We start from the raw sequence: 21,184 nt of genomic DNA, 5'->3' as shown, positions 1-21,184 counted from the left end.
TACTTTCTATATGAGTCTCCCGCGTTGTTGAAACAACGCTGCTCGGGGATCTCTTAGGTTGTTTTGTACATAGTGCCTGCATCGCTATTGTAGTCGTCGGCAGTTCCAAATCGGTGGCAGCCTTGCGATACTAATTTTTCGGGCGGATGCCACTCGCCTTCAAGCTTGACTGGAATGGGTCTTTGGTCTATCGAAAGATTGCAGGCAGTTTACTATTGACAGTGCATCTCAACGATCCGCCTAACGGTATTCAACGGTACTAATTCAACGGCCTAATATTAATTTACACGCGGATAGCATTTTGCATAAGGTAGTCGATGCCACTCGGCTACATCCGTCATGTTTTGTTAGCAGTTGTTGTTTATAGCTTGCCTGTTAGTTAATAAAGTAGACATTTCCTGGCAAATATACAGATAAACGAAAATTGAACTTTACACGCTAACGTATGCAGTTTCTACGTGGTAACAGCGCCTGATGGAAAGCCCTGACGGCGATATTGTCCCTTACTGGTTTATTATACCTACAGTGTGATGTTACGTACGGCTAGCTGAGATTCTAACTACCTTGGTTCGACGCGATCAAAGATGTAGCGAATTTCTTACGCGAGAAAAGAGGGTGATTTTTGCCAGGCTCTCACAAGCGAATTAGGTAGACTTTAAAATTAAATAACTTCTGAACTACGCATCGCTAGCGGACGCCGGTAAATGCTCCAGTTGTCTAGAAACTTATAAGCGAAAGCCAGTTTGCTTCAGAAAAAATAAGTTCAGAAGAAAGGACATTGTTTAGATTTGAAAATCGACGTCCAGTGTTCAAATTTTTGATCCTCGAAGGTCACAGCACTGCGCAAACCGAAATTCATGAAGAGACGTGAAAAGGCCTTAAGCAAAAGCGCAGATAAATTTTTCGAGAACGAGATTGGAGTGTCAATGGCTGGAAAAACCAAGTGTCGATACTCAAGGCACAAGAACGCATGGCCGCAATCGACGAGGCTCTTTACGAATCGAAGGGCTCTGTCGACCAAAAGTAGCATTTTACACGTGGGAAGTTACAGAGTTGTGACCCTGAAAGCACGGAAACCGAATAAAAAATGGGTCCCTTGTAAATCGTTGGCCATCTGGAGCATTTGCTACTTTGAGGTACTCGCCGAGAATGAAACAATACATGCTGCGCGCTATTTTGAGGCTTACGGACCGCTAGCACGGCAATCGAAAGCACGGAGTATGGCTATTTGATCACAACACCAAACTATACCACAGTGCCTCAATTACGTCTTGGATTGTTTAAAGGAATATCCAAAGTTTTTTCAACTTGCTTATTCACTCGATCTAAGTTTCCGTAGCTTACCATGCCCTGAAAACGACAACTGGTGCACAAATATATGTCACTGTCGATTTACTTCAAGGACTCATAGACAGAGAAATTTCGTATGGAAATGCGAATGATAGGTAGGTAGGTAGGTAGGTGGCTCTCTAGAAACTACCAGGGCGCGAGAACTATAGAAAAAAATAAAAAAGTTTTCGTAACATATTTTAAAAAACCACAATTCAAGTCCAACTAATTCAAAAGTTATTTGATTTCAAAGTCCGCCAGATTCGCTTGTAACCAACCAAGCATTTTTTTTTTTATAGAACCTGCTAATGAGTCTATTTTTATTAATTTTTGAAAGAGTAAGCTAATGCAATGATATCCAGTCTTATTTCTGATTATTTTCATTTTTACTGAATTCTACCTGCTCATTAAATAGTTGTCGTACAGCGAGTCGCCGTAAGAGGAACGTTGTTCCTCACATTGATACTATGATTCTTCTTCAGATGGCGCTAACTAGACGCCCAGGGTAGTAAAAGGCACCTCTTCTATGGTTCAGTGAAATAATATTTGTACAAATACTTCATAAATTACTTAATTAAACTTTGCTTGCTTATAAAACGGTTTTACCCGGGTACTGCATTCAACTGACAATATTTTTCTTTAGTCTTAAACACCAGGTAGATATATATACTTAGTGATTGTGCATAGTCCAGACAATATCAAAACATCAACATGCTATCAACATGCTGATTTAATATGTAACTAAGTTGAACTTTTTAAAAGAATTTCTGGTAAAAGTGAGTTGCCTTTTTATGATTCATGTAAGAAACCTATTAAAAGACTCAACTTAATCCTATACAGAAGTTCATTTTTCGTTTTATTTTATATTGATGTGGATCCTTAGCGTTAGTAAAACCAAGAAATGTAACATTTTGACCTCATTTAACACTATGAGCAATTAAATAGGACAGCGCTGATGGGATAGGGTTTAACAAGCAAATCATGACGAGAGCAACTCAATGTAAAAGGACCCAAATACTACTAGGATAATACTCAAAAAAACATTACTGTTGCTCAAATAGTATATTTGAGTTATATATACTGAACATATCATTATTGTTGTCTTTCTTTATCGAATGCCCCCTGTCGACGTTCTGTGCGATCACTTTATTCGATCGGTCAAACATACCATGAAGAATATTTTGTAGTCCGATTCCGTGCCTATTCGTAGCTTATCCGTATGTGCAGACAATGGCTGCACAGTCTCAGTGCATATTATACATTTTGGAAAAAAGCTTAACTATCTCCAAATCATTAGGTTGCCATGTCATCCGCTCGTATCTCGCCAGTGTTCAGCCAGTGGAGTCTCTTTGAACATTACTGCCGAAACCATGAGAAAATCATAAAAAAAAAAGTATCAAATTAGACGCGGCCATCACCGCCTTCAACGAATAACCCCTGTCACACACGTTTACATTCATCGTTCTGTCTTGTCTAGTTGACTGCAATCAACCAGAAATCACATGACAGCCTCATGTAACGGAACAACAACAAAAACATCAAATCGGTGCAAGCGAATTATAGGGACTTTGTAGCAACCGATATACGTATAATGCTAATAAGGTATTCGAAGTCCATCTGCGTCTATGACTCAATTCACTACGGAGTTTCCGCGTTCAGCTCAGCATCCAATGGTTGTTTCTGGATAGATTTTTAGAACGCGGAAAAAAACAGATATACTTTGGTCCATGACGAACGCATAAACTGACTGTGCATCGTACAACAGGCTCAGAGCGTTGTATCTATGGCACACGAAGAGCTGCACGTTCATTGGAAAAATTTCTGCGGGGGGGTCCAAAGATGATCTGAACTGTGTCACGCTCGGCCATTGATGTCACGCACAAATGCTGAATATCTTACTCTAAACAAAAACAGCTTACATAATGATTGGTTTAAAAAGAGATCTATAAAGATAAGGAAGTGCGCATTGGGGAAAGCTCTAGTTCGATAATTAAATAGTACAAAAACGAAAGAATACAATTTCAAGCGTATTCCAAGGAAATTGAAACCTGGTTTGATCTTTATCCAAATCTCAAATCAAGACGACATATGCGAGCCACTGTCTCGTTAAAGCTGGTTAAGTTTCTTGGTATGCCGATTGAGCCTTAAGAAACTTTAAAAAAATACTACTAATATTACCGAAAGGCCAAGGTTATATTATAGCGACCGTTAAAGTTAGCCAGTTATTTCTCAAGCTCATAGATGCTTGCAGTAAGAGACAGTTTACAAGTCTCTTCTATGAAAATAAGATCACAGCATAAAGTATAAATATAAATGGGTTCACACTGAACTCTCTGGAACATGTTATTGAATGTTTTTTTTCGCGTTACCGATGCGTACACTTGAGAAGCAATTAGTCAAATAGAACTTGAACTAGTCGTAGAGGATAGGAGAGAAGCGTAATACAAGAAATTATAGTACTTTTGACGCACTTTGGCAAAAACAGATGCTTGACTTCCCCTTCCTCACACGAATGGTATACGAGTACAGCTGTTTTGTTTCCCCGCTATTGCAGGCATCCCTATCAAAATAAGTTTAATCCAAGTTACAAGCGCGTGTATCCAAGATGCGAAAGCAAAGCGAAATTCATACATATTGCTGGCTCGATTACGGAATAGTATAGAGCAAACCTCTCTGTGCGTAGAAATAAGATCCAGTAACAACTCCACCTCCTTCCTAGATTCCCTTCCTGTCGTCTGCCCCACTTCATTCCTCAATTTTGAGCTAACTTAGACGCGCGGGGGGCTCGCGAGACGTAGAACAGACGACAGTTGTTCTTGGTTGGCCCACTAGTCGCTGTTCGTAGCGAAAGTCAAATCGACCAGTTAGCAAATAGCTCGAAACAATAGATCAATAGTACTGTATCTTATCTATCTCTATCTTTGTCAGAATAAAGCATGACTCCACTGGACTCACAGTCACTGTTGGTGATAAGTTAGCAATAAGACAGTAAGACACTATTGAGTGGGCGGAACGTTGTAAGCGATGAACAGCCAAAACAGCTCTAAGGATATATTCTACATTAGAGAAATAGTATAGGACAATACGATGGGCTGCAAACGAATTCCCTGTGGAAGATATTATATCCAGTTTGAAATCGGCTTTTGAAGTCGCGGGCAAACCACTTGATGGCTACGTAGTACCTACGCGCTGCCATAATAGGTAAGCGCTGCGACTCAAATCGACTAACAGAATTCGGGAGCTTTGGTGACTGAGCGTATAAGACGACCGTCTAGAGAAAGACCCGGTAACGAACCCCTTATTAAGTGAATATCACTAGTCGTAAATAACAAACAACTGCTAGTCTGAACGGAGGCACTTATTTTTCGTCGTGTTAGTAGATGCTTTTTGACCAAATGTTAACAGGTGGGCTACATGGAACAGCTAAGTTCGAATCAAGAAGCGAGGTAAGGATCTGGTTCTTCCACTACAGTTTCATCTATTTTGCAGCTAAACTTTCAGAGGCAAAGTGAAAGCAATTTATTTTGCAGAAGTTATTACGTTGGCTTATGTCACATGATTGTTTCGAGGTGAGAGAAGTTAGGGTGAGGTAGGTCTATATGGGCATTGAATTTTAGAAAAATATGACAGCAGATGTTGTTAGTGCTAATTGTGAAGCGAAACCACAAGAACCAAGAGGCTGTAGAGTACCATTCGGCTTAGTAGGAATGCGTATATGTGTTTATATGTCAAGTTGAACTAAGGCTTTTTACTTTCGCACTCGTTGTATTATATATCCTACATGCGGCCAGCAACGCATCGTATGAAGATGCTTTCCGAACGTATGCAGGAAACGCATCGTTCGAAGGAGGAACGTTGTTGACGTATGCACGACATTGCGGATAGTCATGGTCATAGGTCTGAATTTACCATGGCTATTTGTTTATATTAGTTATATACGTAGCCACGGTAATTGTGGTGGCTTGAGTCTGGTCAAATTTTAGATTGTATTGCGCAGATATTCGTGCTTGTGACGCCTTTATTTACCTACTGGCTATTTGTTCTCTGTGATTTAATTGACACCTAACGCTTTTATCGATATTATACTATGAAAGAGCATTAGTTGAGCTTAAATTGGGTAGGGTTTCGTCGTGGGAATATTATCCATCGTATACGCTATTGAAACCCTATTGGCCTGGCTCAGTATATGAAACAATTTTAGGACTCCTACTCTAGCGAAGTGTATTATTTTCAGAAATCCAGAGGTATCTAGTCAAGCCAAGACATATGATTCGTCGCACTGGCATAGATGCTATAGCATCTAAACTGCACGTGTGAATCAAATATATATATATATATATATATATAGTCTCTTCAAAAATGACCGGATCAAGTATTCGAGTACTTAGAAAAGTTACCGTATGAACTTGAAAAGCTTCTGTCCAAGATGACATTGATATCTCTGATCGAGACTTAGGATTAAATTGAATCGTGTATTAATGTTGGTTGAAAAATGGAGAATGAACAGAGTTACCAAGGTTAACGTTTCCAGTCAATTTATCGCATATCTCTGGGAGGTTCAACGACTAACAAATTAGACACGATCTGACGGCTAACAGTGGCTTATGACAATCTTCAGCAAGGGCGCGTTGTTTCCGTGTTGTTTTAGACAAAATCTTATGAGTACATAGAAACGCATTTTTGGTATTCGTCGTCAACGTTAGATTCTGCAATATCATTTATTATAGTATTATACTCTTTCATTACCCGGTCACATTTATGGTAATATCTATAAATATAGCTCATATAATGACTGTTGTGCTTTAGCTATCTTACAGACAGGGGAGTAGTGTTCATCATACTTTTGTGTTTTTTAAAACCTCAGGTTATATTTAAACGCATTTATTACTTCAACAGCGTATATCCAAATATAGCTGATCTCTATAACGTTTAGGTATATATATACTCGTATATGCAAGTAGAAATTGATGCGATGCTAGTACCTAGCGCTGATACTTCCATCCGTCTACAAATTGTCCCCTACAAAACAATCTTAGCAATGAAATCCTGATTAGAGGCTCACACTTTGCCTTCAATGGCCCAGTAAGACCATAGTAAAATAGGATTTCGAAAAAGGTAGCCGCTATGGTATCGTAATCTATTTACTGGCCGAGTGTCCACCAGATTTGGGCACATCACAGCTGGCCAGGCCGTCATAAGGTGATGTCTGTTTTTATTTGCAAATCTTTGCCACAGCGGAAGCAGTGCAGGAAGTAACGGTGATGACAAACGCCTCGTAGTTCACGATGATATGGATCCCGTCTGATGGCACGACATGAAAGCCGGTGAATGAGTGAGTAAAAAAAGAGGAAAGTTTGTTAATTGCGGCTTATAGCTTCCGTTCTAGATTCTAGGACCCCTATGTTAACATATAGAATGATATAAAATACATAAGTTCTATATTAGAAATGTGCGCATACTTCGGCATTGCGTATTTAGGTTGAACACTCACTTCGCATGTGATGGCTCTCCGACATGAGTTATCCTTAATCCAGTTGGTAACGCTTCTTATCTGCAATTTTACCCCTTAAGCTAATCTACGACACCTGGGACCCGATGGAAGAATAAAAATTTCGACAGAAATCTCAGCGTTATTTTGTGCCCAACGAGGATAAAGAATCAACGTTTTTCATTACGCTAGAAATAAGGCCTTATCCTTTATCGCTAACCTTGTAATTGATATCAACTAAGATGGTAACTATGTCATTCGTTTTGGACGCTTCCGAAGCTATTGCATCGTGCCTCTTGGCATCTTCTCTTCGATCGGCTGTATAATACTATCACACAGTTTATCGTGTTCCAGTCGTTCATGCTCCATTGATGTTTTGCTCATTTCTGTCTGTAACAAGTGCGTTGCTGCTCTACTGCCTGCTGTGTCTTCTAGCAAGCGCATATCTCCGTAACAATCCCCTCTGGCCTAGTAGATCCAGCACCGGCACCATCCACTTGCAGAGCTTTCGCCTGCTTATTCTGCTTTGGTCGGCCTCTGCTAAAAGTCCACCGCCACCGCTACCGATGCACACACAACGCGCCCTGGCAGGACAACAGGGGACTCTGACTTATAGTGTTAGTGGTAGTGATGAAACTTTTAGAGAACCAGTAGCACGGTATACGTTGTTCTTTAGGCTCCTCGTTGTCCTGTCTCTGGCACCCATCGCCGGTGCCCGAGCCTGCCTGAGCTTTGGGTTTCAATGGCTGTTTCCCGCTTAGCGCTTTTTTTGGCTTCTTGCTGTTTAGCCTTTCTATCCAAGCAGCTGTCCAACAAGCGGCAGGCGTCGTAATGGTGGCTCTTCCGCATGCCGTCGTCCTGTTCGCGGTCTTTCTCTTAATTTTTCTTTTTGCGGCTTTGCTTTCGACCGGCGTGTCCTGTCACCGCTCTCGTCTTCGACGACCAGTTCAGCCGATTACCCTGTGAAAGCAGCGTCGGCGTCTGCCTGACATGTCGAACGGGTAACGGATTGTTCCATCAGTGGGTGGATTCTGAAGAAAAATGTTTTCATATAAGTAAAGTGTTGCTCGACAAATAACACAGCAAATAATAAATATGTTTTAAAGTAAATTCATTTAAAAGGAAAGCCCATTCCCTTAGGAGTCATGCTACGAATACCTATACGTATGGTTGAAACTTCCAGCCTAGGTCTTTGGATGCTTGTGTAAAAATAACAGCCAATTACTATCTTACTGCTGCGCTTCCGTCTTGTCAAAAACGGAAAGAACTAAAGAGGATTTTGGCAGTATAGAACCGGATCTCTGGAATGTTCGTCTGTCTGTCGAAGCTAAGGTGCGCAACCCAAGTAGGGTAAAGAGCTGTTACGTAAGTTCACACGTACATAAGTTAGAAAAATCGAAATCATGAAACTTCCGATGCTCTTTAAATATCGAGGAGATGTAATTGAAACAAAGGGGATCAGTATGTGTCAAACAACTAAATTGTTTTTTGTTCGGAAGGTTTAGCTTATATATATATATATATATATATATATATATATATATATATAAGCCTTGTCTAAAGCAGCATAAAATATGGCTGCATAACTTATGAACTTATGGGTTAGAAAAGGCGCTCATATCGAGGTTGCCCCGTTTACTTAAGCTTATGCCTCTAACAAACATTTTAGTCATGTAATGCTTTTGGTCCTATTGAAAGCTGAGTACAAATAATTGTACACGTGCGCAACCGATAAAAATATCATCCATAATTGTATCTAACTTTCAAGAGTACTTAACGTCTTTACTTACATTTAAGACCCCAACCGAATGTCACTCTGTAGGTCTGATCACACCAGGTCGTGCCTATTTAGGCCATTCAGCACATAAGATAACGATAAAAAGTTCCACAAGAAACTCAAATATTTAGCTCACAGGCGTCTATCTTACTATCAAATAAATGACAGCGCTAGCCTGGAACGACACTCGCGATATGAACTTTTGGCGTGCATAAAAGACCATTTACGGGAGAAATTTGACCATATCGCACCATCAAATGTATTGCAATAAAGCAATTAAATAAATAAGCGAATAACCATAGACTCTCAAGGGGCTGCCAAAGTTATCTTTTTAAGAACTCAGCATAACCGCCTAAAAGTGAACATTATTGATTTGTGTAGTTTCTGTACGGCGCACGAAATCAGCGGGACTGACTAGTTCAAACCAATCTAAATCTCTTACATGTTTTCGCAGACATTTTTTACGACTAAAGTTATCACCCACAGCGCCTCGGCCATTGATAAGGACGGCGACGCTACATATTTGCTGGCCGAGTCAAAAGATATTATTTGTTTCGGCACATCGAAGCTTCTGTACATTTAACAAACGGTCAACAAACTTCTAGTGCTCTGTATTTATTGCTTCTCCTATCCGACATGACGCCCAAAGGTATGCATAGGTCTGCTTGTACACTATAACTATCCGTGTAACATAAGCTGTAATAAAGATCTTTGTCGTCTGGAGCTCAAGCTAATGCAGCGTAAATGCCCCTCAGACCTCCCTACCTTTCAGATATCCTTTCCTGCCACTCGACTCAATTCGTCTGTCAGTCTATCTGTTCGTTCCAAACGCGAATAGAACAACGTGACCTATGGTACACAAATGTGACCCAGAGAAGACGTCAGGGGAAACAGTGACTTTGATGTTTCAATGGCTAATTCTGTCTTCGTATCGAGATGGCGAATCTAGCCGTCTCTCCATAGCGTAGCGCAAATTCAGCAACGCAAACCCGAGCAAGGTCAAGCGAAAGGAGCGTGTGAAGGACAAAGAGACATAGCGTACCCATGCGTAAGTACATATGGGACCTAATCAGGGGGGAAGCATTTAAATCTGTAATAGTAATCAGTTAGGTAGTTTAAGGAGAGCGAATCGGCGGAAAAGGAAGGGACAGCGTGTTAATGAGGCGTGAAAGATGAACTAGAGAGGGAAAGGACAACGCGCTAGCCCCATAGCAGACTTTCACAATGTACGGCTGATAATTGTAATATGAAGTCACGTTGCGCGGAATACGTAGCGTTGTACCTCTGATTGCTCCGGGTGCACAGCGCGCAGAGTGCTTATGGCTATAAGGTAATTGCGTGTATGATTTGAGCTAGATTGTGAACTTAAATAGCGCAGTAATGATGCAGTGAAAACGTGTCTGCCTATCAAACTGCTAGAAGTAACTACGCTTTGGAAAGTAGGACTTTAAAATGGACTGTTTTATTACCGTTTTAGTAGTAATTGCGGAGCTTTACTTGGACTTACAGCCAATCGAGGGGTCGCCTCATTTATGATATAGAAGCACATCGCCTTTAGAGTTCACCACACGAGAAACAACGCAGCGAAGCACTTTGTGATGCCGGGACCATTTGTAATACATTGCCATGCTACGGTCGGTCATGGCCCAGGGCAGTTTTCGTAAGCAACGCCCGTCATTACTGTGCGCCTATAAACCTTCTAATAGAAATCTGGGAAACGCATACGGCCGGGTAGATCAGCTACGCTCGGTTATGGTCTTTTATATTTAAGCGGAAGCTAATGGGAGAACAGCAATCGATTATTATAGAATCGTTATCATCCATCACGAAGTACGGTCATACGAGTTCGTCTACGGTTGATTAACAACACCTTGCGAAAGCGAAAGGATGGTGACTTCACGACGCACGGATAGTTACGTTCACTGCCGACGATCCGTTCCTGAATTGTCGAGCAGTTAAGCGGATCCACAATCAATGTTTTTGGGCGGCAGATGTTAGGTAGATTCCTAAAAATTCTCTTGGCACAACACACCCAGGAATCCCCACAAAGTAATATCATGCATGCAATCCACGAAGTCGGAATAAACGACATCTGCAAATTGACCTCAGAAGAAATCAGTTTGGACAGTGTAATAGTATATTCTGAATTCAGTTTTGTATAATGCCTTGGATTAATTATACTGTATATGGACACACCAGCGCTTTCGACAGCACCAATGCGATTTTCACGAAGAGAGTGTTTTTTTATGATCCACGAATTAATTACCTAACTTCCGTTTGCATCTGTTAACGTTTGCGTTTTTATGCTCATCCAAAACTAGAAAGGGGATTATTGGTAATCTTTATGTTATAATGGATAAACATCTTTAAGTGATAGGACGTTTTTTTTTAAATTGTGACGATCCTATGGCATCTTGCTTTCGCTAGATCCGTTTGCCATCTATTCTATCTCCACAGTTTATGGGTATTACTTATGGGGTATACGATAGATCAAGCCTAATGAACTAATAAAATTCCGTCTATTATACTATATGGCGAGATTTTCGAAGAAGCTGAGAAGCACCAAATATCCATGATATAATGGTAAGGAGAAGACGCTGTTCTTTTTTCTGCAACAAGAGTCCTTGCCTTTACGCGACAGATCAGCCTGCCTTCTGCATGTCTGCGAATTTACTAACTTTGGCTGATGCTTTGCACAAGCTCACCCAGCGCAAAGTAAGGTCACGATACCGTAGTCGATAATTGAACTTGATAAATTCGCTGAAGTTTTGTGTATTTGAGATTGTCCGCTGGCTTTAGTGACAATACACAAAAAAATCCAAACTAGAATCTTTCGTGCTAATATTGAGAATACGCTACTTAACTTCGTATGCTTCACTTTATGTAACTCTATTCAAACACGTGCGAAGGGTAGACTATGAAGTTAATTAACAAAATCCTTGCGTTTAATAAGCACCTGATAATTCTACGAGCTCAATCTATTTTGTGAGTTCATCAATCCGAATCTACACTGAACGTAGATCGTTGTCCATGTGGCTTTATTTGGAACTAATTTCCGTCAACATAACAGCTGTCTCATGAAGAGGTATACATATTCAACCCGTGTCCATACGAACGGTGCGTTTCTGCCCGTAGATACTATCTTCTGCGTGTATTCCCCCGTTTTTCATCCCCCACACTTATCTCACCGAGAATCTAGGATACGATATAGCCCACTGGGTATATTTCGAACAGACCAAAAAGGTACGTCAGTCGAATCACATCAACGCTATGCAAAATCCTGCTAGTCTATCGCCGCAGGGCTAATGACGGACGCCCTTCTTTGTTTGTCAATGAACATGATAGCCGTTTTGGAAAATACTTTCGTCAGCATTGCTCTGCATGATCAAACATCCCGTCATGAAATAGCGTGTGATTAGATTTAATGCAAAACTTATTTAGCTTCTATTGGTCGTTCAATGCTCGCTTCGTCTCTCCTACTAAGTTCTGTTTGTTCTTTACAACGAATAATATCCTTTCGGGAAGCGTAGACTTACTTACATTTTTAAAAACAAGCAATTTCTCCTTTTTTGTTCTTCAGCTCTGCAAGCGATTGAAAAGGAGATAAACACTCGGATGCAGTGATCTATATTTAGCTATTTGCATGCAATATAATACAAAGATACTTACAAAAATAATGCCGGTCAATATTGGTTAGCAGATATATGATCAGCAGAAGATGCATAATCTATGAGCGAAAGCTAGATCGTTAGTAACTTTGATCTACTCATAATTTTCAAACAAAACTGGCAGATGTATCAATTTGGCTTAAAAATGATGATGCTATCATGTTCTCGACGCCTCACGTAAGGCTTGGCTTATGGTCACTATTAAAATGACGTCAATTGTTAACCATACCCTTTATCAAATGGTAACCCAGTTTGTGTTTTTAGGCTAGATTTGCAAACCCAGTGATTTGTAGGTCGAAATGTAAGATGGATGCTATCAAATTGTTAGGAAAATGCTTTCAATGTTATAAGTTTTCTTAGTTTTTTTAAGCGCAAAGATTCGAAAAAATCTTTTATATTTTTTATATAGAGAGTATTGTAGTACATTTCATAAAGTATACAAAAACATCATAATGTGAGTAATATATATATATATATATATATATATATATATATATATATATATATATATACTGGATTTTACGTACTTTTTCATAAGACATCCTAACCTACATGTCGAGACGATTCATGACCACTGCTGTGGAACCCAGGCAGGAAGCCACTAAACAAAGGGCTTTAGCGTACAAGTAAATGCAAGTGTATTAAAAAACCTAGTTAAGATTACACCTGTTTTACATTGTTTTAAGAATTATTGACAAAGTTACAGAAATGCAGAAAATGGGTTTGTTGGTAAATCAATAGTGTAGGGCAGGCTAATCATACCATATTATCATTATCAAGCTAGAACCGATTGTGCTGTTGGGCCTAATGTATCTATTTGTTCTAGGTTAGGTATCTCTCGCCTTTGTCATATCTATCACGTTTCCTATGTTCATATACTAATGATTACACACAGCAGGTCTTAAGATCCTTAATTATCTTAGAAAACACAAAAGGCAAGGGCAATTGAATCCTTTTTAGTTAATCGATTAAACGCAGATTAAACTCCTGATAAATTAACTATGCGAAACAAGCATGAATAATAGATCTAACTGGACAGAGGTCCAACAGCCTGACGAACATATCGTGAACAACAGCTTTTTGTCAACGACAGAGAGTAAATTAATAAGCAATCCTAATAGAAAATCAAACAGGCATGAAACTAAAAACAATGGGGAAAAAAGAACATTTTCTTAAAGAAAACCACGATTTCGCGCCAACAAATCCGTTTTGAATGCATATAATCTTTAATAGACCGACGTTGTTACAAGGCCATAACAAAAACCGCTATTTGACACTATAACGTCACTAAGTCTACTAATATGTTCTTATTTTTATTTTTTTGCCTGTATTTTTATTGTCTAGTCAAAAAGCCTGATCGAATTAACTAAAATAGTTCCCTAAACCATGAGTAATGCAGCAATGAGAACGAAGACCGCTATAAACCAAAAGAACATAGAAAATAATCCATAGCCACTTACTGTTTATGACTCATGTACAAATTCAAACGATAAAAATTGACATCTACTGAAAGCCTACCGTAATAATAAAGATACAATGCACACAGGATAATCACTGGCATGAAATGAAAACGTCACTACATCGATGGCGGTATAGATCCATTGAGATAGTTCCAATAGGAAACACTACCACCCACTTTCAGTAATAATTTCCGATAATTAATGCGACAAGACCTAAAGTGTACCACATACGGCAGTAAACGTGGATAATAAGCAATAAGGCCTCCAGGACAGAGGCATTTAACGATAAACAAAACAACAGCTTCCTTATTTTTGGCCTATCACGAGTGTTGGCTTTTTTTTTTTTACAGAGCGAATCTACTCAATGCAAACATTCAAAAAACGTTAATGGAAGAAGCCACATATATCAAATTAAATGCGTGATGGAGTAAATTATAGTACGATTCATCCAACTGAATCAACTGCAACAAGAAAATTGAAATGGGATATACACCAAGGACCACTAGCGTCAAGTAACACAAATAGGCCAACATTATGATGGGACCGCTGCAACAGGTTCAGCTATAAGTCAAGCAGACGTTAAATTGTTTTAGATTAGATAGTGTTATATAGCGTTTGGATGAACGTAATGCGTAAGGCAATGGTTAGCACGTGAACAAACCCGGCCATTTATAGGTGAATATGAGCATCAGACAATGTTATACTTGTGTAAGCTAACACTGCAAAAAAGGAAATTTTTTACATGTTATAATACTTTTCTTTATAAGATATAATAAGAAGAACTTTCATGCCGCTTCACTTTTCCTTATCAACCTACCACCTGTCTATTAGTTACTTTTCGTTTTTATAGGTAATCGCCTCAGCTGACCACCAGCGTATATATTTTGTTTTCTTTCATTTTTATCGTTCGGTATCAGGATATCGAACTTTTGTTCTGTGAACGAAAAGAACGGACATTTTTGTGACATCTTCAGAAGATCACTCCATCTTCTTCCATCAATATGCACTCGCATAACCTCACGCTTCACGTATTTCACCCTCTATTCAATAACGATAGTCTGCAAGGCATTTGCGTTCAGCGTCTTTTTTTTTTCCCAAGAATCTTTTGATACGAACCGCTTACAAAGCTACCGGGCAGTTTTTCTTGCTGGCATGCTCTCTCATACCACAAAATGTCAAAATCGCCTGGCTTTTGCCTATATCGCAACAGCTGCACCACATAACTATTCTGGGCCCCATATTGCCTCTACGGCAAGGAAGCCCATAGGTCGTTTTTGCGACATCTGTGTTGCCATGTTGCAAACCATCAGTATACTTTCTTCGTGCTGTTTTCAAACCTGCGTCTAATTTGGAAATGACGTTTACAAAAGTGTTTAATAAAGTTTAACAAATACGAGAAAGGGTAACATTCACTATAGGCTGGCCGAAATTCAGGCTTCGCAAAATGCTCTTTTATTTCAAATGCTTATGAACGGTACGAACTATCACTTCGATTTATAAAGACTTCAGCGATTCTCTTCGAAACGATAAACTAAGTATGCACGATGAACAACTAATGCCAGAAGGAGGGCAAACTTGATTACAGCAGTGGGCTAGTAAGTGCGATAGCTCTTTAGTAATATTCGTACGCATAAATGCACTTTTCGGTTCGTAACGTTTTGTCCTTAAGCAGCTTGTCCATTTGTTCTGTGAGGTTTTTGAAATGAGATTGCTTGGAAGACGGACAAGCTCATCTTGGCCGTATAAGGTCCGGCCGTAGAAAAATGTTACAAGAACACTTCAAAGGTCTTTCGAAGAAACGAAGTGGAACGTGAATGGAGATTGGCTTTGCAGGAAATAATTTACTTGTGTTTGTCTTCCAACTCAGGTAAATAATGGAATTGTCGGTACGGATTTTGTTTACGGTACGTTTTACATCTAAGGTGTTTAAGTTCTATATTAAAAAAAATAAGGATGCTAAGAAAAGGTAAACGGTTGGCATGCCGTGTATAGATCTCGTTACATTTCCGATAGATGGAAACGATACACAAATCAACTGACAACCACAGTACGTTTTAATATGCTGTATGCATCTGTAATGTTCGGGAACGGAACCGAACATCTTAAACTGAGGTGTTATTTTCGTAGGAATGGACATGCCTTAATTAGTTCTTACAATTGCAAATGAAAAGCAAGACAATGCTCGGTTTAGATATATGAGTGTATACAAGCGCTACCGGGGGGCTGAAGCTGACCTTCTTGAGGTGCCATGGTAGCGGGTCGTGACAGATGTGCAGAGAATCCAGATATCTTTGTAAATCTACTGAAAGGGCTATAAATTTTTATATGTTTAGTCTGAAAATAAATAGCGATTCTTCAATTGCTGTTAGATGGATTTGATTTTTCTCAAGAAACGCATGTTTGTCGTCAGCAGATCGTATATAAAGTTCGGTCAACACAAAGGCTATTTTTTCTAATCAGAATCTCAATTCGAAAGCAAATTCATAGTGTAAGATAAATACAATTACCTCTGCTCAATAGGAGACGTCTTGTTCAAATCAGATAGGGTACTTTGTTACTAAATACGGGTCTTTATGCACAAATCAACGAAAAGAATATTTGCATTTATACATGAGGAAGTAATTCAAATGTTATCTACGTTTGTAGTTACGATCTATGCTTGTGGTTGTGTATTCAATAGGTTTCTCTTGGGCAAAGGAGGTTCCTTATGTACGAACTGTATGAGTCAAAGCCAGACCCTCGTGCATCTATTACACTGTTTTTGGCCTTGTCTCGGTTTGCTTACGTGAACGGAAACAAGGCACAATCAAGTAATGAAAACTAAAAAAATATGAAAATCCGCTCGGACGGTAAACACCATCAACGACTCTTCGACTTGCGTAATTTTTACATCTTGTATTAATCAAGTGCTAGCCTAAATAGTTAACACCGGTCGGATTTTAGTTACCAATATTCAATTCTGTATTTTGTCTGGAACTTATCCCCGGCCGTTTGGGTCGATCTCGTACTTGCTATACGCATATACTATGTGCATTAAACAAAGCGTCCCAGCAGCCGAGTGACAACCGTCTTTTTGAATATAACCTGTAGCAAACGATTCTGTCATATTAACTGCAATCTCAGAAAAGCCTAAAAAAGGGGTGGGTCTTGAAACAATTGTACCGAGCATAACCGTAGGACTGCCGAAGAATGAAAGCTGTATACTTCGAGATATACTGCTTTACCTAGTAACATAGTCTGTACCGTAGAAGCTTCTCAAGTATTTACTAAAAAGGAAACAAACATTCAATTTACACAATGTAAAAATACACACGGTATCATACTCATTTCGTTGGCTTGTTTTTGTGAAACGCCGCGTAGTGCCACTGTCTCGAACTGGAATTTGTATGTTTTTACGCAAGCAGCTGTTGCCGTCAGCGACCGCTTTTAGCCTTTAGGCGGCCAATGCCATTCACAACGACTTTCCTCCCGAGAGTCTATTAAGTTGTTTTTAGTGCCTATTAACTTGCCTATTAACCGAATTGACTATTAACTTGTTTTTAGCAAGCTGACCAGCTCACCATGTGCTCCGAACCGAAAAATTTCTTGAAAGTCATCGTCCGGCTGTAAACTATTTCAACAGAAATTGCTATGTATGGACAATTTGTCTCCTGTAAGAGATCCGCAGAAAATGTACATACGTTCTACCGTTAGGATAGAGTTGTTCACTATGCCGAGCCATTGTAGAGCGCTAATTAGAAATAGATGGCTTTTTAGCGTAACTAAATCTGAGTCTGTATTGATGCACTAATCTTTTGGAATGACGTATTAGTAACGCTGTTCTAGACCAACGTCTTGCGGACCAAAGGTTAGCGTCCAAAGGGACGGATTCACGGATCAATCTCGCGGATGGCTGGTAATAAATGGCTAGGAAGGCTAGCATTTCTCGCAGCCTATCCTCGCCAATCGAACGCATGTTATTATATAACAAGAGATAAAGTTTACAATATGTAGGAGTAGAAAAGTGCGCCGACATCTCAACCAGTTGAGGGGCGATCCTCAGCTATTAAGTCAATGCAATCATCAGTGATCAACGAACGCACATGCATATGTTATAACAACAATGCTACTATTGGCAAAAAAAATAACTAGACACACAATGTTTTTGAAACCAGCACAATATATACGATTGTTTATATCAACTTGTGCCCGAATTTGCTGGGAATAATCGGCCGCCCGATCCTACTGCACTGTATTTGCGCACTTAAACTTTAAGCTTAGGTGTACATTTTTCGTAATTGCAGTGTATTTTTTATTTCTAATGCCCCTTGGTAATTTATGTGTCAAATCGAAGATCATAACAAAATTTGGCTTGTGCCAAAATTAGGACCGATTCGATTTGCCAATAATCACAAAGATGAGTTCCCCGTCTCACCAAGATAATATTTTTTAATCTTGTCATCACAATAGGACATAATTAACTGGAAGCTCAGATCTGTGTAATGCGCCTTGTCTGCCCAACTTTCATAATTAGCTTCGGGTGGCATCAGAACAGAACGGTTTCGACCCACTTTCGTTGACGCAACCAAACGCACTCTTGAGGTTCTGCGGTGTTCGAGTTGAAAGTTTACCATAATTATGTTCACTTACAACTAAGCAGGAGCTTGGCATTGAAGCTAAGATCATATGTCCTTAAAGGCTCGAACAGAGTTAATGACTTCATGCGGAACGCTGCTTTCAAACGCTTGGCGGGCTGCGAGATTTTAACCGATGAGAAAAGCGAGTACTTTATGCAGTTCAATTGAAAAAATCCTCGACGAGAAATTATTTGTTAAATGAGTGTTGCATCCTTGTTGGGAAGTGCAAGAATATAAACACTTACTATGGATTCTTACAATTTTTCATGATGCTCATTAGTGCCAATATACACTTTATTAAAATTTTTTTAGTTCTCGCAAACAGGCAGCGACAGAGCGATTAGCCCGTCGGTTTACTCGTCGCTGGATAGAGCGTTTTTTTTTTCAAACGGTGTCACTATTTGAAAACGAGCTTTAACATATTTTACTCCTTATATATACATCGTGCGAACCCCACAGTTGATTTGTATGTGTCTACAAGGGACTGAAAATCAGGCCATGTTACTACAAACCTAGGTTGTTACCCATCTTAAATGTTTATAGATTGCGGCGATAATTTGTACCATTCTTCAGCTGTCATGAGATTAAAAGTGTTGAATAGGGATAAAATACTTACAACAATGATAACGACTTCATATTGGTTCGAAAAGCCTGTAGAGACCGAGGTCTTATGTACATTTCGTGCCGTTTTCTGGTACTCCCTGCCTTTAGAGCCTAGTATCATTCTGTTTACATACTGTTACACGTGTTCGTCCTAATGTATATTAAAGAATACGGCATTTGAAGTTCATCTTCAGCACAAAAATGCCTTTTCTGCAAAGACTGTAAGAGAAAAAAGGAACACCTTTCTGTAAAATTAAGGTTCTGAAGTTGTTTCAAATATCGAAATATGCAAGCACGATGTGTATGCGCTCAGCCGGGATTATTTGAAATAATCGGAACTTTCGCGCGACGTACTTTTCCCACTTACTCTCTGCGAACTCATCGATGCCTCGCTCATCAAATCCTATGTTACCATTTCTGAAAGCTTTCTGATTTTGATCAAACGCTGTGCACCGAACATACACATTTAAGTTGGGTTAAACTGATTCGAAAATAGTGACATGCAATCTTTGTGCGAAAAAAAAAAGAGAAGCGTTCCAGGGATGAATTACATCTGGCCATCAGAAAATGAAAAATTCAAAAAGAAAAAGCCATAAAAAAAACACAGGCATTTTTTGTGCACCAACTTGAACATGCCAAACATTTGAGCATTCAGTATTGTTATCTGTTTCTTAAGCTCAAAATTTTACCCAGATGGCAAACTATTGTCCCACGAGGAGACCGTCACAGTCCCAAACGCCAAAATGCCAATTACTATTTGAAGGAATTAGAGACATAGAAGCATCGTTGGAAAAAAACAATATATCTATATGGAGAGTACGTTGAGAAATGAAACAGCATTTGCCGAAACAATTCCGTGATAGAAATTTTTCTAGCTGCACTCATAGCTACAGATATATATACATGGAGTTGACACAGATAGATTTGATTTTACATCGTAACTGCAGATGTAGTACTCGTGCGCTGCTGAAGTTGGATCAATACGAGTTAAGCTGAGAATAATAAATGTAGATCCTGCCAAAGTAGGAAATGCTATTACAATTGTTTTTCAGAATCGTGAACTCACGTGACGGCTCAATTTGGAGGATCCCTTTATTTAGTTTCTACCAAAAATCAGTCCTAGAAACATCTATAACTAAATAGAATTAATAAAATTACTTGGACAGATCGTAACTATAATCTGGTACGCTGTAAAACCCATGTTTTTAATTATATTAACCTTTTTTTGTAACCTTAATTCAAACGTAACCCTCTTGATACAGTTCTCTTAAATATATACATTAATATAGTTAATTATGGTTAATAGCGAATATAATAATCCACAAATAATCTGCGTATGACATGAATCCATACGTGTGTCAAAAAAAGAGTCGAAAAGAGAACAATATGAGTGTCTTCTCTCAACGGACAACCAGACCCGGACATCAAAATGGGTAGGTGAGGTAACTGTAAAAAGTATAGAATATCTTTTCCTACTGCTATCTTCAAACGAAGTTAAATTACTCTCGGTTAGATGTGTGCGACCGGACATGTTAGCTCTCATCTCCTGCGCTAAAGGAATGAGTAGCAGGTAAGCGGGAACCCGTGTGTCTGTCCATCCGAGAGAATAGTGTGTGACGATGGCAAGGCCAAATCGAGTGGATCCTATTTGTCAGGTAGGTTGATTGTGATCTTTTTGGCCACTGTCTATCCACGTCTCGGTTGCTTATCCTTATTACGTACTTCAAGTGTCATCATATGGTTGGATGCTTTTAAGGTGTCCACTTGACACTGTTAATCGTTACTTGGGTGAATTACGTGATTTGAATTTCTGGCCAAGCAAAAAGACCCAGCACGATCGGAGATGGAGGAAGTGTTAGCCATAAACTGAATAAAAACAAAGCAGAGAAGTGAGGCAAACAAATCCATCCAGGATTTATAGCGGGTATTAGCACTAGCACTAGAAACAGCATTAGTAATAACAGCAATATCGCAGGTAATTAGGAAAGCCGATACAAAGACTCATCGTCTTCGGAATAGAGAAGCATAGAAGTATCAATAGTAATTATCAAACAATAGTTAGATTGGGTAGCAATTTTATTGTTTTGTAAGCTTTCTTGAAGTTAAATAGAAGGCTAGTTCTTAAATCTGAGTCCATCATCCTGTTTCGCTTTCAATTGCTCCCAAAATGTTGGTTGTATACGACAGAATTTACTGTCGTAAGCGAGCTTGAACGCTACTTCCATTTACTTAAATGCAATGCA

The 21,184-nt window shown here is 39.3% G+C and overlaps 1 protein-coding gene and 1 long non-coding RNA gene across 3 annotated transcripts in view; one reads left to right on the top strand and one right to left on the bottom strand.

Annotated features, from left to right (window-relative positions):
• Positions 1 to 7,521: 7,521 nt before the first annotated feature.
• Positions 7,522 to 21,184, bottom strand: part of LOC111250672 (alpha-1A adrenergic receptor-like) — a 176,920-nt gene continuing 163,257 nt past the window's right edge. The window contains exon 6 of the transcript XR_015327713.1: positions 7,522 to 7,848. The gene's annotated coding sequence lies outside the window, so the exon portion shown is untranslated. The remainder of the gene's footprint in view (positions 7,849 to 21,184) is intronic.
• On the top strand, positions 8,556 to 12,627 carry LOC147755704 (uncharacterized). Of its 2 annotated transcripts, none has more exons than XR_015327728.1 (3): positions 8,556 to 9,243; positions 9,367 to 9,642; positions 10,104 to 12,627. It is a non-coding gene; the product is annotated as an uncharacterized LOC147755704 (long non-coding RNA). The 2 variants fall into 2 exon arrangements; XR_015327727.1 differs by having other exon boundaries at positions 9,350 to 9,642.

Source organism: Varroa destructor, unplaced genomic scaffold, assembly GCF_002443255.2.
Source record: "Varroa destructor unplaced genomic scaffold, Vdes_3.0 BEIS01000005.1, whole genome shotgun sequence".
Taxonomy (NCBI): Eukaryota; Metazoa; Arthropoda; class Arachnida; order Mesostigmata; family Varroidae; genus Varroa; species Varroa destructor.
Note: the sequence above shows the minus strand (reverse complement) of the source record. Positions and strands in the feature narration are given on the sequence as shown.